Raw genomic sequence first — 16,306 nt, 5'->3', positions numbered from 1 at the left:
AAATGTAAACACTAAACACATCATTACACTCTACAGCAAAACAATTGAAAACACAATGCTCAATTTGTGAGAAGGTTCTTTGTTTCTTTACTGCCAATGCATAGTTTTACAAACTTTACAATTCTGGATCTTCTTAGAGTTCTGCAGAGGATTGGGCATTTAGATTTGTGAGTTTCATATGAAGGGTATAAATCTATAGTAAATTCTGTACACTACTGTAACACAACTCACTGCAAAAGCAGAATCTATTGCACACAACAGTACTCTTGAAAACATGATCAGGGTGTGAAGTTTTTTTTATTCATTTTACAGTATTTACACCACAATCACTGTGCGGCATCATGTCGCTGAGCTGCATCAGGCCACATCACCTCATCCACATCACAGGCTATATTGTCTCTTGCCAGGCACCGTGGGAAAAACGCCCTGGAATGGCGGATCCATCCTTGGAAGTTCTCCACTGGGATGTCAACACACGCCAGCTCCATTGCCCTTAGGAGGTTTTCTCTAGTGTATGGTTGTCTGTCATAAACCTTCCATCTCCACGATGAGAAGAACTCCTCTATAGGGTTCAGGAAAGGGGAGTAGGGTGGCAGACAGACGTTTAAAAAGTGGTTACTGTTGGTGGTAAACCACTCACTGATTCGGTTTGTTGTGTGGAAGCGTACATTGTCCCAAATTATCACATAAATGGGATGTTCGGGCCCAGGATGGTGTTGTTGGCGGTCCAGGAGGATATCTTTTAGGTCCTCTAGGAAGGTTAGGAGACGTTGGGTGTTGTAAGACCCAAGGACAGCCTGCCGGTGGACAAGCCCCTTCAAACCCATAGCCGCACAAAGAGTAATATTACCCCCCCCCCCCCCCCCCCGTTGGACAGGAACCTGTGATGGCTCTTTGGCCAATGATGTTACGGCCTCTTTGCCTTTGTTTGTGCAGGTTGAAGCCAGCCTCATCCAGGAAGAGGTACTCATGAGGTCTGGCCATCGCGTCCAACTGTAATGTCCTCTGTGAAAATGTGAAAGTGCACAGGTGTTCAGAACAACAGTCAATCAGGTAGCAATGTAGTAATGTAGGCCACTGAGCAACACAGTATGTTTCCTAACTGTACTGTGAACATGGATGTATACTTACTTGCACATACTCGTAACGTAGGTCTTTGTGTCATGCAGAGTTCCGCTCAAAGGGAACCCTATTGACTTGTTTCATCCGCATCTTTTGGCGCCGGAGAACTCGGTCTATTGTGGCCAAGCTGACATCATCAATGCCCTCAAAGTTCACATTATCGTCAATGACTTTGTCTCTGATCTCCCGGAGTCTGATGAGGTTGTTCTCACGAACCATATCCACAATGGGGGTTTCTTGTGCCGCTGTAAATATGGCAACCCGCCCACCTCTATGTGGCATTCTTTCAACTCTAAAGAAAGAAACGTGTCATCAATTGACATGTTTTACAATACAGTAACAACTGATTTGAAACTACTTGTAATAGACTACTTTCACAGGCTTGTAAAATTGTATTGTGACAAAGAAAGCAATAGAGTACAATACCTGTTGTGTTGTCTGAATGCCCTGATAATGGTGGCCACGGTGAACCTACTCAGGTTTGGACGGACTCTTAGTCCTGCTTCAGCCATTGTCATGCCATGGACAATGACATGGTCAATGACTGTTGCTCGCATCTCGTCCGTAATGATGGTACGAGGTTGTCTTGCTCTCCCTCCTGGACCTTCTCTCCCTTGTTGGCCTGCTCCTCTTCCACCATGGCCTGCTCCTCTTCCTCCATGGCCTGCTCCTCTTCCTCCATGGCCTGCTCCTCTTCCACCATGGCCTGCTCCTCTTCCTCCTTGGCCAGCTCTTCTCCCTCCTCTGACGCTATTACCTCTTCCCCTGACTCTGCCTTCATCCATTGTGTTTGTTTGGAATGTTCAGCAAACTGTGCACTCTGAACTTGCTTTTATACATGTGGTCACAGCATTAGCAACAGGTGTTTTCAATTTTGAGTCGTTGTGTGTAATGAATGACGCCAGGTGTGTTCATTTTGTTCAAATATTGCTGACTGTGGCAAGCATTTTGCATCACATGAGCTTTCATTTGAGAATATGAGCAGAGTTCTTTTGCAACTTGTGTTTTAGCAAGGAAAAATGTGTTAAGATTTATGTGAATGGAGGATTGTGTTTTGTGAATTGTGTCTTCATGTAAAATGTATTTATGATATTGGAAAATGATGGCTAGATTTAGTAAATGTGTTTAGCAGGGGCGGTTCTAGACAGGGGCCAACAGGGGCCCATGCCCCTGTAGAAATGGCCTTGGCCCCTGTTATGGCCCCTGTACTAAAAGCATGATGTTAAAAAAACTTCTCATGATTATTTGCAATGGCAAAGAAACCATAACTGATTGGTCACTTTGACCAATATTATTTTTTTACCTATACAGCTTTACTCTAAAAAGAATTTAAAACTTAAGATGTTTCACGTTTAGCTTTAGCCGTATTGAGCAGGGGGCAAAGTTTTCAACTGCTAGATCAGGGGTTTGAAACCTGCAGTTCCAGAGCCACAAGTGGCTCACTTAATATTATTACACAGTTAAATATTGCCATTTTATTGTTTTAAATTTTGTGCCCCTGTGAAAAAACACTGGCCCCACCTTGGCCCCCCTGGTAAATTTGGTCTAGAACCGCCCCTGGTGTTTAGACAACTGGTCCTTTGGTTTAGAGGACTGGCTTTTGTGTTTTAGCATTTGAGAAAAACTGTAATAGTAACGAACAGCTTTCTTTTGGAGAAGTGTTCTTCTAGTGGTGCCCACAGCTCCTCCTGAAGTTGATATGACGTTCCTCTTGCTAATAGGACTTCTAAAACTCCTTTGGTATCCGTGTCCATCACGCCAGTCACCTCAAAACATTCAGCCTCCTCTGTAGTTGTTACTATCTGCCAGACAAAAATAAATTTAGTTAGATGTTAAACAAATAATGGAACCCTACTTTTGAAGTCAAACATCACACCTGATGCAGACCTTCAAGAGGCTGATCCTCAACCATCTTTGTTCCCTGATGAGGTGATTATTGGATCCCCTGGATCCCATGCAGCTTCCCTACCAACCTATCGGTGTGGACGATACCATCACCACCTGATGCACAGAGTTCTGGCTCAGGTGGAGAATTCTGTAAGCATGGTGAAGATTATGTTCTTAGACTTCTGCTGTACGTTTATCATCATCCAAGCAGGGCTTCGAAAGGACAAACTGAAGCAGTCAGAAATGGACCGCCATCGTTCCCAGTGGATACTGGATTACCTTATGGATCGACTGCAGTATGTGAGTACACGGAGCTCTGGCTCGGTCCTCTCATGCCCCTTGGACCCAGTTCAGGTGGTGGGAGAGAAACCGATTCTAAGGAAAATCACAACAGTGATGGACAACGTCTCCCACCGCATGCATGGAGTTGTTGCTGAGCTGTGGAGAGCAGCTTTAATAACAGACTGCTGCATCTCAGATGCTCTAAGGAACGCTTCCACAGATCATTTCTCCCGATTGCAGTCAGACTGTATAACTGCTGCTGCTCACAACAGAATCAGTGTTTCATGTTTACATCGCGGTGATTGTAGCACAGGTTCTGATCTGATGGTTTATTATTATTTATTCAGCGCACTGTGCTACGGCCGGGTGGCTAACACTAATGATAGCCTAGCCTGCTAATACACAGAAGCCAAGTGTGGTTATTTGGCATGGAGACAGACAGACAGACGGACAGTTACAAACTGTTCTGTAAAACTAAGTATGAGGGACAGGAAATAAACAAAGCATCTTCTTCACGGCTGAATGAAAAAAACGTTATCCACTAAAAACCTGCAGAGAAATATCAGAGCTGTCAATTTAGATGAGAGTTGGGTTGTGGGTGTGTTGATGTCTTTGCAGCTTTTTGGTAATTTATGTATAAAAAATGTTTCACTAAAATATTACACAATTCTGTAAATCAAGATGTTTTTCTTCTTTTTTTAACTTAAAAATAAATTTATGCCTTATAGTGTTTTTGTCACTGTCACACCCATTATTTATCTGCTTTGGGACAAGTAAGGTATTTCTATTCTATTAAACATAGGTAAAAAGAGTTACCTATTAGGTTTAATAGAATAGAACAGTTATTTAAAGAGTAATTTATCATAATTTCTAATGACAGGCCTATCTCAGATGCGATGTTAGACTTGCACACGCCTTTGCCACTTAGAGATGTTGTATCATCATGCATATTACATATGTTATCTGAAATTCTGTAAAAAAGCTAGAGATTATAATGTTAAACTTGAATATTTAATGTAATGGATACATTATTGCTAACACCAGAATAAAGCACAAATGACCCCTGCCCAGTTCTTGTTGAAAATACACCTAAAAATGCACGCAAAGTGCACTTGAAATAAATGTAAACCTGTTTTATTTTATTCGGGCAAACCTGTGAAACCTATTTATTTGTTTTGCATCTACAATTAGGTTACAATCAATTTCCGTAAAAATTCTAACAAATTCTTGTTTTACTTAAATGTGTTGTGTCTAACTTATTGTTGAACGGGTACAGATTAAAGCAATAAAAAAAAGATGTTATACTTTCTAGAAAAACAAATAAAAACAAAATTTTCTGGTGTCCCCAAGTACCTTTATTTAAAACAGTTTGCTTCAGTGGCAAAAAGGTTGGACACCCTTGATCTAAGAGTTGTAATATTTGTTTAACTGTAAACTATTTATTGTATTATTAGTTTCCTGCCAAATTTGGTTTCCTGCTGAACCCCGTGGACTGTAGGGACATTCCTTCATTATTTCCTGCCCTTCTTAGGTGTGTCAGCGTGTAAAAGCCTCCCATCTCGAACTTTTCAACTGCTGCTTCTCTCCACAGAGTAACCAAAACGGATGTTTGGCCCTGTACAAAACACAAGAGCAACATGTTCCAACAACATGTGTAACAATCTGTTATTACACGCAGGTCACAAAAGAGCAGAACCTCCAGCATCTCAGACAGTTCTAATGTTCCCATAGGTGACGACGGTCATTAAAGATTGAAATGATCAGCTAACCCCTACGGAACTTTCCCAAACAGAGCACTGCTAGCACCGAAGTCCTTTAAATTTTAAGAATGTTTAAATCTTTAAATTCAATTTTATTTATATAGCAGCAATTCCAAATACATTGTCTCAAGGCACTTTACAATATCAAATTTAATAATATTAATGATTGTAAACCAAAACTTGACAGTTTGAGGAGCTACATTTACATGAACAAAAGTAATTAGAATAAACGGCCAATCCTTATGAAATTCTTTATCGAAACAAGCCAGTCGGAGTATTATGATTGCATTAAGCTCAATGAGAAGGAAATTATATTCCAAATGAGAGGGGTGGTGTATGCCGACTAATAATCAAATCAATGTGGATGTAAACGCTTGTCAGCATTAAGTTATTGTGAATGTGGCAAACTGACCCGCCTGTGTATGTGCACCCAACGTTAATGTACCGCATGTCCATCTTATTGAGTGGTGGAAGCAAAACTGCTGCAATACAAATGTTCTATTCATAACATTGAGCTTAATTTAGTAATGTTTCAACTGTATTTAGAAGCTGGTGCAAGTCCACCCTGGATGGCTGAACGACAAAAACTCATAATACTTAGATTTTTTTGATTTTTTTTGTTCAGCAACAACAGCAAGTTCTTTTTCTTTTGAGTTGAAGGGAATTTGATAGTTGTGCATGCCAGAGTGGTTCTATTCTGAATAAGCCAAGTGCAAACAAACACACATAATGATCGGATCTACTGTGTGCCCATCCACTTCGGACATTCCTCAATGTTGAAAGCTAAATAACAACAAGCCAAATAATTTATTGATCTAAATAAGCCTAAATATTTTAAATGCAGGAAAACAAGTGTAGTGCTATTGTGACTAAACAAAATGTCAGCAAATCAGTTTTTCATTGAGGTAGGAAAAGCTTAACCTTGCCAGCCAGATTGATAATGTGTAGCGGTCTTCGTTTTGTGCATTATTAAACTGGGAATGCTCCCATGGAATCCAATTGGGTTAAAGCGAAACAACACCTAGTGCCTACCCCTACAAACAAAACATTGGTTTTAGCCAACTAAAATATAAAATAAAAACATAAGTAGCAACACATTTGTTTAAAATTGCCTTCAACTGTCCTAGTTAACTGAATCACCACTTTTTTGTTCTATTTTCTATCTATATTTTATTCCTACTTGCTTTTATTCTGTTTTATTTTGCTATATTTTAATCATGTAAAGCACTTTGCATTGTCTTTGTACTGAATTGTGCTATATAAATAAATTTGCCTTGCCTTGCCTAGCTGCAATGAGGAACCACAAATTGTGTATTTTGGCCAATCAAATGTAAAAGCAGCAGCTTTGTATGTGCTCTCCTGCGTTGCGATGTTTGTGTTGGGTCAGCTGTGTGATCAGCAGCTCACGCTTTCATCACAGCGTCCCGCCTTATGCTGCGTTCAGACCAAACACCTTTTCAGCGTCAAAAAGGCGTCTGACGCCTATGGGGATGTTAAGTCTGACGTCATGCGTGACGTTTAGCCTCTTCCGGGTCCAAGCGCTCAGCACGCCCAGATCAATAACAATGGCGGAACCTGTAAATTTATTTACGATCACGTCCTCCTTTAGTGAGGTACCGTTGGCGGTCAAAAAGGGTTTAAACTCCTTCAACTCCAACAGAGTGGTTAGTGTAGCGTATCATTCAGGTGGCATAATTAAGGGTAGAGTCCAGGCATCAATGAAAAAGAAGGTTTACGAGGTTGAGGTGAGTTAGCTGTAAGCTAGCTAGCTGATAGGTGATATTTCGTGTTCTGGGTGAGGTATTTCGAAAGAAAAAAAAATATACAGGACTGCTACAACTGTGGATGTAACTAAACAAGGATTAAAAAGTAATTTTATTACTTTTTAATCTGACGTCACGCGTGACGTTTAGCCTCTTCCGGGTCCAAGCGCTCAGCACGCCCAGATCAATAACAATGGCGGAACCTGTAAATTTATTTACGATCACGTCCTCCTTTAGTGAGGTACCGTTGGCGGTCAAAAAGGGTTTAAACTCCTTCAACTCCAACAGAGTGGTTAGTGTAGCGTATCATTCAGGTGGCATAATTAAGGGTAGAGTCCAGGCATCAATGAAAAAGAAGGTTTACGAGGTTGAGGTGAGTTAGCTGTAAGCTAGCTAGCTGATAGGTGATATTCCGTGTTCTGGGTGAGGTATTTCGAAAGAAAAAAAAATATACAGGACTGCTACAACTGTGGATGTAACTAAACAAGGATTAAAAAGTAATTTTATTACTTTTTAATCTGACGTCACGCGTGACGTTTAGCCTCTTCCGGGTCCAAGCGCTCAGCACGCCCAGATCAATAACAATGGCGGAACCTGTAAATTTATTTACGATCACGTCCTCCTTTAGTGAGGTACCGTTGGCGGTCAAAAAGGGTTTTAAACTCCTTCAACTCCAACAGAGTGGTTAGTGTAGCGTATCATTCAGGTGGCATAATTAAGGGTAGAGTCCAGGCATCAATGAAAAAGAAGGTTTACGAGGTTGAGGTGAGTTAGCTGTAAGCTAGCTAGCTGATAGGTGATATTCCGTGTTCTGGGTGAGGTATTTCGAAAGAAAAAAAATATACAGGACTGCTACAACTGTGGATGTAACTAAACAAGGATTAAAAAGTAATTTTATTACTTTTTAATCTGACGTCACGCGTGACGTTTAGCCTCTTCCGGGTCCAAGCGCTCAGCACGCCCAGATCAATAACAATGGCGGAACCTGTAAATTTATTTACGATCACGTCCTCCTTTAGTGAGGTACCGTTGGCGGTCAAAAAGGGTTTAAACTCCTTCAACTCCAACAGAGTGGTTAGTGTAGCGCATCATTCAGGTGGCATAATTAAGGGTAGAGTCCAGGCATCAATGAAAAAGAAGGTTTACGAGGTTGAGGTGAGTTAGCTGTAAGCTAGCTAGCTGATAGGTGATATTCCGTGTTCTGGGTGAGGTATTTCGAAAGAAAAAAAATATACAGGACTGCTATAACTGTGGATGTAACTAAACGAGGATTAAAAAGTAAATATGTGACAGTCAGGTTTTAGAGGGTTTAGGGAACTAGGGAATTAGTAGTATGATCTGATAGCCCAGGGCTAGCTACAGAAGTATTGTTATGGTGACAGCAATGTGTTTTAGAAGTGTTAGGGTGAGGGAGTAAACTTGTTTTCAATACAGGTGCAAGTTGAGAGCCAGGCAGTCAAGTACAGCACATGCGAGTGCCCAATCGGCAGGGACAAGTGCCATCATATGGCAGCTTTGTTGATTTGGGTTGAGAAAAATGTGTCCCGCACCGACGTGGAATGTGTGTGGAAGAAGGCCAACGCTCCGAAGGGGGACGAAATTGCAACCAAGAGAGTGTCTGAGATGACACCATCCACAACACAAGGTTTGTAATAAGTTTGTTGATGTTGCGTGGTTTAAATTATTTTCTTAACTACGTAATGTGGTTTAAAGCTATTGCTAATGAGATTAATCGTATTTGAGTTAACATACACTCGCGGTGTGTTGTATTGCAGGTGAAAAATCATGATCATATCACCATATTGAAATATATTTGCAAGACAGTAAGGCTGAGATGTACACTGAGATTTTTTTTTCTTATTTTTTTAAAAAGTTTAGATTGTGTGCTATAAATAAATGATAATTATAATAAAAGGCTATTAAATTGAGATAAATACATTACTCATTTTATCATAATAACCATTTGTATACCATTATTTCAGCTAGCATCAAAAGACCTGTCACCCAGGAGGACAAAGAATGGGCTCAGGCATCCTGAGGGCAAAACAGGAATACACTGAGCGCACTGGTGTTGTCATACAAGAGAGAGGACTGTTCCTATCTGATAGCGGCCTGCTTGGTGGATCTCCTGATGGGACGGTGTTTGGAAACTGCGTGATTGAAGTCAAGTGTCCGTGGTCAGCCAGAACCAAGACTATCCTGCAGGCAACGGAGAGTAGGGACTTTTTCATGGAGTTCGATGAAGTGGTTGGTTCCCTGACACTCAAAAAAAATCACAACTACTGGCATCAGATCCAGGGAAACCTGCACCTGACCGGAGCTAACAGCTGTCAACTGCTTGTGTGGACACCTCTTGACCTTGTCATTCTGCCAGTGCTAAAAGATCCTACATGGGCTGTGAACATTGACACTCTTGTAATATTTTATAAAGATTGTTTCCTACCTTACATTCTCTCCCAGTTTTAAGAAAACAAATCTACCCACTAAAGCTTTTATGGAAGTAATCAACTGGGAAACGTGGTATTAGTTAAATGTATTCACCAGTGTCTCCCCTTGTTTTCTGTAAATACTTTTGTTGTGGCTTCTTACATTTAATCTGCTGTAGCCTATTTTTGTGCATAACTGAAAGAATTTGAACTGCTTTAAAGTAATTTAAGATAAATGTTGAATGTTTGTAGTGCTTTACTTTAAGATAAGATAAAATGAGATAGATAAAATGCTGTGTAGCCTATATTTTATAAATATTTTCCTATCCTTACAACTCTCACAGTTTTAAGAAAATAAATGAAACTTTGACATTTCACACAAGCCAGGTATTTTATTTATTATTATATATCAAACAGTCTTTTTTAACTCTATTGTAAGTACATGTAGTGTGTAATCAAATATGCAAGCAAATATACAGAAATTCATGCATATACAGACAGTTAAATACAGTTAACTCATCCAATTTCACGGATAATGGGTGTTTGTATATTTGTAAGACACACACACACTTTAACTATCTTGTTTACATTTAGTTTAAACTGGTATGGAATGTGGTCCAAAATGTGAAACGCTTTCAGTCGCTGAATTGCACGCTAGCTTTCAAAATTAATCGGTTATTGTTCACTTCCTCCTGCGTAAACTGTCCATTGACGAGGAAAGATGGGATGTTCAGGGAAACTCCTTCTGGCAAAATGTCACGAATTGTGAAGCCCTTGTCTGCCATGACCATATCACCGGGATGTAAATGTTGGAGAAGTCCACAGTCAGCTGGTATTGCCTTGTCTGAGGCACTCCCACCGTACAGATGGTCCAGCAGCCTTTCCATTGGGGAAATGCCAACTGCACACCCTAGAGCTGCAATTTGGAGTGAAGTTTTCACGTCTGTAAAAAAAATAATATATAATTATTAATAAATATTACTTTTAGAATAAAATTACATTAATTCACCAAAGGGATTTTTTTTTTATTATTATTCAAAGGTTGTAGTACCTTCCTAGTGACCAGACTGACCTACTACAGGTGAAATTTTGATAATACCTAATAATACTGTATTACATAATATAACACTAATTTACTAAAAGGGGGTTTGTGTGTTCCATAACCTGAAACCAAGCATACTAAGACACACACAGCTTCTTTAAGATTGGATTTCACCAGGCTTGTTCTGTGTATGTACACTGAGCAATGTAAGATCAGAATCAAATATGTAATCATACCTGGCCAGATACGTTAGCAGATTATCATAATATCAAACTGGTCTAATGTTGTTTCTTGCACATCTTCATGCTTCGGCTTGTCTGCAGACTGTTGCCAAAGCTAACGTTAGCTAACTAGCCGTAGCTAGCTAGTTTCATCTTAACTAGGCGGCACAGAACAAAGTTTCTTCATTTGTTTAAAATTTGTAACTTACCTTAACTGCAGCCATTTCCTCTTCTCTTTCTCGTCACATGGAAAGTGGTAAAAAGACAGTTGAATGTCACTCGTTTTTTTAAACTCCGATCTATTTAAACAACACGGGACACAGCACTGCGGCATAGTCGGGCAAAATCGTCAGAGCAGTTGGAGCGGACCCAGCGTTTGGACCCGGAAACAGTATTATTGGAGTGTGGTTATGTCACGACTTAACAACCGGATACTTGGACACATAAAAGTCTAGAGCCACAACGCTCTGACGGAACATGAGACAAAGTGTCTCTCATTGGGAGATGCTACCCTGTTCTTTTCCTCTCCGGCCTAAGCTGCAGATAAAATCAAGAGAGGAGCAGCATGTTTGGTCTGAACACAGCATTACCTAGAAAAGCTCTTTAAGTTCTATGAATTTTGAAGAACTGACACATCTCTTCAGATGAAGGGTAAAATGTCATAAAAATTTAGGAAAACATTCAGCTACCTTGTTTGCAAATTCTTATTCAAATATGATAAGCACACATTCTACATTTGCTAAAAAACAGGATTCATGCGTGTGTATAACTAGTGGAACAAATACCATACTTGTATGATCTTCCCTTTTACTGTCACCAGGCCCTTGTGTCCACAACGATCATTGGGGCTTATCTCCAAAGATGGTGGATGAAGGGGGGCTCTTGCCTCCTCCATCAACCCATCTCTGCATGTAATGGGGGAGCTTCTGAAAAATTGTGTCTCTTTGTTGACAAAAATACGGTATGGGGGCGTCTCCCCCCTGAGACTGTACCCCCGCATAACGTAGTTTTTCCCCATCGAAACCTTTGAGGAAATGTCCTCAAAGAGGGTAATTTTAGACACAAAGTCTCCATCTGTGAATATAGCATTTTTTTTTTTTTGGACAGCTGGAAGAGCTGTATCATTTTTAAAATTCCAACGTAGGACATGGGACTGCTCCTCCTCCAGAAGGACATGGAATTGAAGAGGAGGTTGTTGGCGTATGGACCAGTCCTAACGGTTTGTAGAAGATTCTTCAATGCCATTCTATAATAGATGGGAAATGAAACGTTAATATATTGACAATGTAAACATATCTTGTATAACAACAATACAATAGCGATGATGCACTTTTTGATTACAAAAATAAATTGTATATACTCTTATCATATGTACTATTAAGTTTGTAATCCAACCTTAAATTGATGAATGTTTAGTTGTGGGTACAATATTGAATCTGTAAACAAAAACCAAGATGTATAAGAAGCCATGATTCACTACTCAAGCCTAAACCCAGTGTTCTGTCAGAGTAGCATCCGTTGTCAGATTGGCATACGTTGTTCTAATACGCATGCACGCACATGTGCAATGGAGAATTATCCCCACATTGAATTTCAGCACACATGACATTTCTTTGAATTTTTAAAGAGAAAATCAGTTTTGACTATTGTTATTTCTTAATATTGGAAACTGTGAGACATAGGTGAAGTTTCAGGGATGTTGAGAGAAGAAGCCTGTATAAAATAAAACCACATTAATCAATATTAATTTAAAATTAATTACTTTTAGTAGTAAAAAAAGGTTTGTGTGGGAATTTGAATTTGGTTAAACTTCCTGTTTAAAAACCTGAAAAAAATTGGCTGTGGTTTAGATTGTTATTCACAAATCATTTGGGGTTACATAAAAATTAAGCGTTTGCCAATCTAACAATGTAAGCTGTTCTGAAAGAGCACCACCCTCCCCTCTTTCTCCTCCCCTTCTCAACCGTCGCCTCCCGCACATATTTGCAAGGATTAAAGGCAGTGTGCGATTTGCAAAAAAACCAGAGGGGGGGATCATTTTAAGTGTTTTATAAATGAACATAACAACAAGATTATGTGGCCTGCATGCTGTCTGGCTCGAGACAGCATGCAACCTGTCCTGGGCGGGAGGGTGGCGAAATCGGCTGCTGCTGCTTCTTGTCTTGTGACGCTGCCTGCAAATCTTCATCATCCACCAAAGTTCGTCCTGTAACATTACCATGACTGTTTGTCCCGTCATCTACTCTTGACCTTTTCTGTTGATTTTTCGGGCCGAAATATGACAAAATACTTTGGGAGTGGGTATTAGTTTACTTTAACCGCTTTGAGCAGAAAACTTATTAATACTCTTTAAAAACAGACAGCAAAAAATTTAATTAACAAACGTGAAGGACACAAGACATGTATTTATATTAGGGCTGTCAAACAATTAAAAATTTTAATTTGAATCGATTTATCACATAATGTCGATAGTTAACTCGAGATTAATTGCAAATTAATTGCATGTTTTATCCTTTTATTTCTGAAAGTGTAATAGCCTGTTTGGGCATTTTAATATGCAATTTTGCAATAAATGACACTAATAAAATACATGCTTGTACAAAAAATATTTGTATTTTGTTATTTTTCAAGCACTTTTGAGAATTGGAATGGAAACATCCTAGTGCCAAATGTTAAACTCTGGACTATGATGGCTAAATGACTAACCATGACGCCCTGATGTTTACACAATGTGTACATAAATTTGTGAATAAATACCATGCCGATATATTTTTTTGCCTCTTAAACAAAGATAGACATGGTATTAGGCATATACATATAAATTGATAAACATTTTGCATTTCAATAAAGTCATAAGTTTTATTGTTCGTTTTTTCACTCTCTCTCTCTCACACACATCTAATTCTGAGCTTTCACACCAACAACAATATTTTTGCTTGCTGTTTCTATCCATATTCATACAGTTTAAGCCTGGAAAAAGGTTTTAAATTTCCAGGTCATTCCAGTCTTACACTTTGCTTGCAACTGGGCAGGAGCTTAGTACCCTGAATGAGACAGTTTAGCAACTGTTTAGTAACTCCAGGTCCTTCGTTTGGCAACGTTAAAAACTCATCTTCAGAACCAATGTCTGCTCAAAATGGTGATCTGCACCAAGTAATCTACTTTCAGCAGTTATCACAGGTTATTGTACCGTAAACTGCAGAAAATACGTGCAGAGTTGCTCTGTCTGCCTTTACTACCGTCGGCTCCTATGGCGGAGGGATATTTCAGCTGGATACAAAGTGTCTAGTGCAGGCAGGTCTCTTAATAACCGCTGTTTCGTCACTTATTTTAGAGCCCAAATAAGCGATTTCACTTTCAGAAATGTACCCAAAAAAACCGCAACCAATGACTCATGAAATTTACAAGCGCCTTTAGAATAAAACAAGTCCAAAGTCGCATGAAATGAACAGTCTGTGCAACAGTGAGCCCGGGTCTGTTTTACTCACTGAGCAAAAGCTCAGTGGTTTTGCTACAGTCTCTAGCTGCTCTTGAAACTACGGAAAGCGCCGAGGGTAAAAGAAATATATGGCAAGCCGTAAAGGCCAATACTCGCCCGTACAATAACGTGTGGTACCAACCCGTATTTTATGCAAGCGCGCGTTTTTTACGCGAGCGCGCGTTTTTTACGCGAGCGCGCGTTCTGGCTGGAAACGCGCGGTGATGTAAAAAACGTGCGCTCGCGTAAAATACGTGCGGTGGCGTTAATAACGTTTGGTGAGCTGTGTGAAGCTGACACCCCACCCACGTCAAAAAATTCAGCAAATAGTCTGAATGGTTAGTGCTCCGTTTGTGCAGGTTTGTGCCGTTGAAATTTTCGTTTGTGCAGTTTTGGTTTCTGAGATATTAAAAATTATTTTTTAGGTCATCTAGAGTTCACCATCCCCCCATATCGCTCCAAAAGAAACCAAAGTGGGCTAGTTCGTTAGTGCTCCGTTTGTGCAGGTTTGTGCCGTTGAAATTTTCGTTTGTGCAGTTTTGGTTTCTGAGATATTAAAAATTATTTTTTAGGTCATCTAGAGTTCACCATCCCCCCATAGCGCTCCAAAACAAACCAAAGTGGGCTAGTTCGTTAGTGCTCCGTTTGTGCAGGTTTGTGCCGTTGAAATTTTCGTTTGTGCAGTTTTGGTTTCTGAGATATTAAAAATTATTTTTTAGGTCATCTAGAGTTCACCATCCCCCCATATGCTCCAAAACAAACCAAAGTGGGCTAGTTCGTTAGTGCTCCGTTTGTGCAGGTTTGTGCCGTTGAAATTTTCGTTTGTGCAGTTTTGGTTTCTGAGATATTAAAAATTATTTTTTAGGTCATCTAGAGTTCACCATCCCCCCATATGCTCCAAAACAAACCAAAGTGGGCTAGTTCGTTAGTGCTCCGTTTGTGCAGGTTTGTGCAGTTAAACCTGTTGTTTGTGCAGCTTTTGTTTTTGAGATATTAACAATTATATTTACATTGTTGACGTACTGTCTGCTGATTATGCGAGAAGCCTTTCGCTGCAGCGCCTTTTGGATATCCAACTCCGCCCATCCAAGTCGGCCATTTTGATGACGTCATGCGGCTATGAGCTTTCTTAGTGCAAACAAAACTTTACTGCCCATAGCAAATCGGAAAACGAACGATGTCGGTAAGTTAAAAATACATAATTTTATGTTCATAGGCCTAACGATATTACTTTGTTGACCCTTCTGGATGAAATATATTATGATATTTGATGTGACGATCTAGTTTATTATTTTCATTAGTTTTTTGCATGATAAGGTAGTACTTTTGTAGTCTACCATCAATTTAATGTTAGCTAGCGCTAGGCCCTGTTTACTTTTAGTTATAGATGTTTCTTGTGAAATTGAGTTTATGCAATATCCATAATGTCACGGCATGAACATTACAGAACGTTATAATTTTTGTGTAAAAAAAGTATGCAAGATTAGTAAGAGCCCAACAGTTAGAGTTCAAATTATTTCGGCTTGAGAAATATAACGTTATTAGCCTGCTAACGTTAATTACACATATCAGTATAGTTAGCAGAGTTGCTAGCGTTTTAATTTGTTGGCGAACAGTACAGCTTGTGGTCATAGATAATATTCATTCATATTTTTTAAAACTGCACATGCACAGAAAAAGGCAAATGTTTTGGTCAAGGTTTGTCAGCAGGCCAGCTTCATGAATCTTCAAATGTTAAGGGCATGTTTAAGCCTTTTGAGATATATTCCACTATGGACTATCTACTAAATGACAGCCTTACAAACTTTTTTTTATTTTTTTATTTGTTTGTTTGTTTGTTTTTTTGTGCCAGATCTGTCAGTGTGCAGACCAGACTGTTGGGGCCTACCCCATTTAAGACATCTGCTTGCCAGATCAGGCATCAGAGTCACAGGTGCGTTTTAAAAATGATTCCCCCTTCCCTGTAATTGTTTGCCTCTGAAACATATGATCCTAAGTTCAGTTTAATGAAAATATGTAAATGTATGCTCATAACATGCTTTTTGGTTTTACTGTATATGCTGTAGATACAATAATATGACCTTTAATGCTGTTAGTTTGTTTGTTGTGTGTATATGTATGTGTGTATATGTGTCTATGTGTGTATGTGTATATATATGTATGTATAATTTCTCTTGTTCAAGGTTGACTATGTGCTCGATGCCAGAAGATCAGAAACCAAGAATATTGGGACAATTGGCACTACCAACTTAAAACGGCAAGACTTCCAGTCACTTGGTTTGCAGCACAACTCGGAAGCGACAGTAAGTAGAATATAGCAGTTAT

General features: G+C 39.5%; 1 long non-coding RNA gene across 1 annotated transcript; it reads left to right on the top strand.

Annotated features, from left to right (window-relative positions):
• The first annotated feature begins 15,029 nt into the window (after window positions 1-15,029).
• Window positions 15,030-16,264, top strand: LOC118562177. Its single transcript, XR_004930489.1, has 3 exons — window positions 15,030-15,164; window positions 15,834-15,914; window positions 16,165-16,264. It is a non-coding gene; the product is annotated as an uncharacterized LOC118562177 (long non-coding RNA).
• The last annotated feature ends 42 nt before the right edge of the window (window positions 16,265-16,306 follow it).

Source organism: Fundulus heteroclitus, unplaced genomic scaffold (genome assembly GCF_011125445.2).
Source record: "Fundulus heteroclitus isolate FHET01 unplaced genomic scaffold, MU-UCD_Fhet_4.1 scaffold_81, whole genome shotgun sequence".
Lineage (NCBI taxonomy): Eukaryota > Metazoa > Chordata > Actinopteri > Cyprinodontiformes > Fundulidae > Fundulus > Fundulus heteroclitus.
Note: the sequence above shows the minus strand (reverse complement) of the source record. Positions and strands in the feature narration are given on the sequence as shown.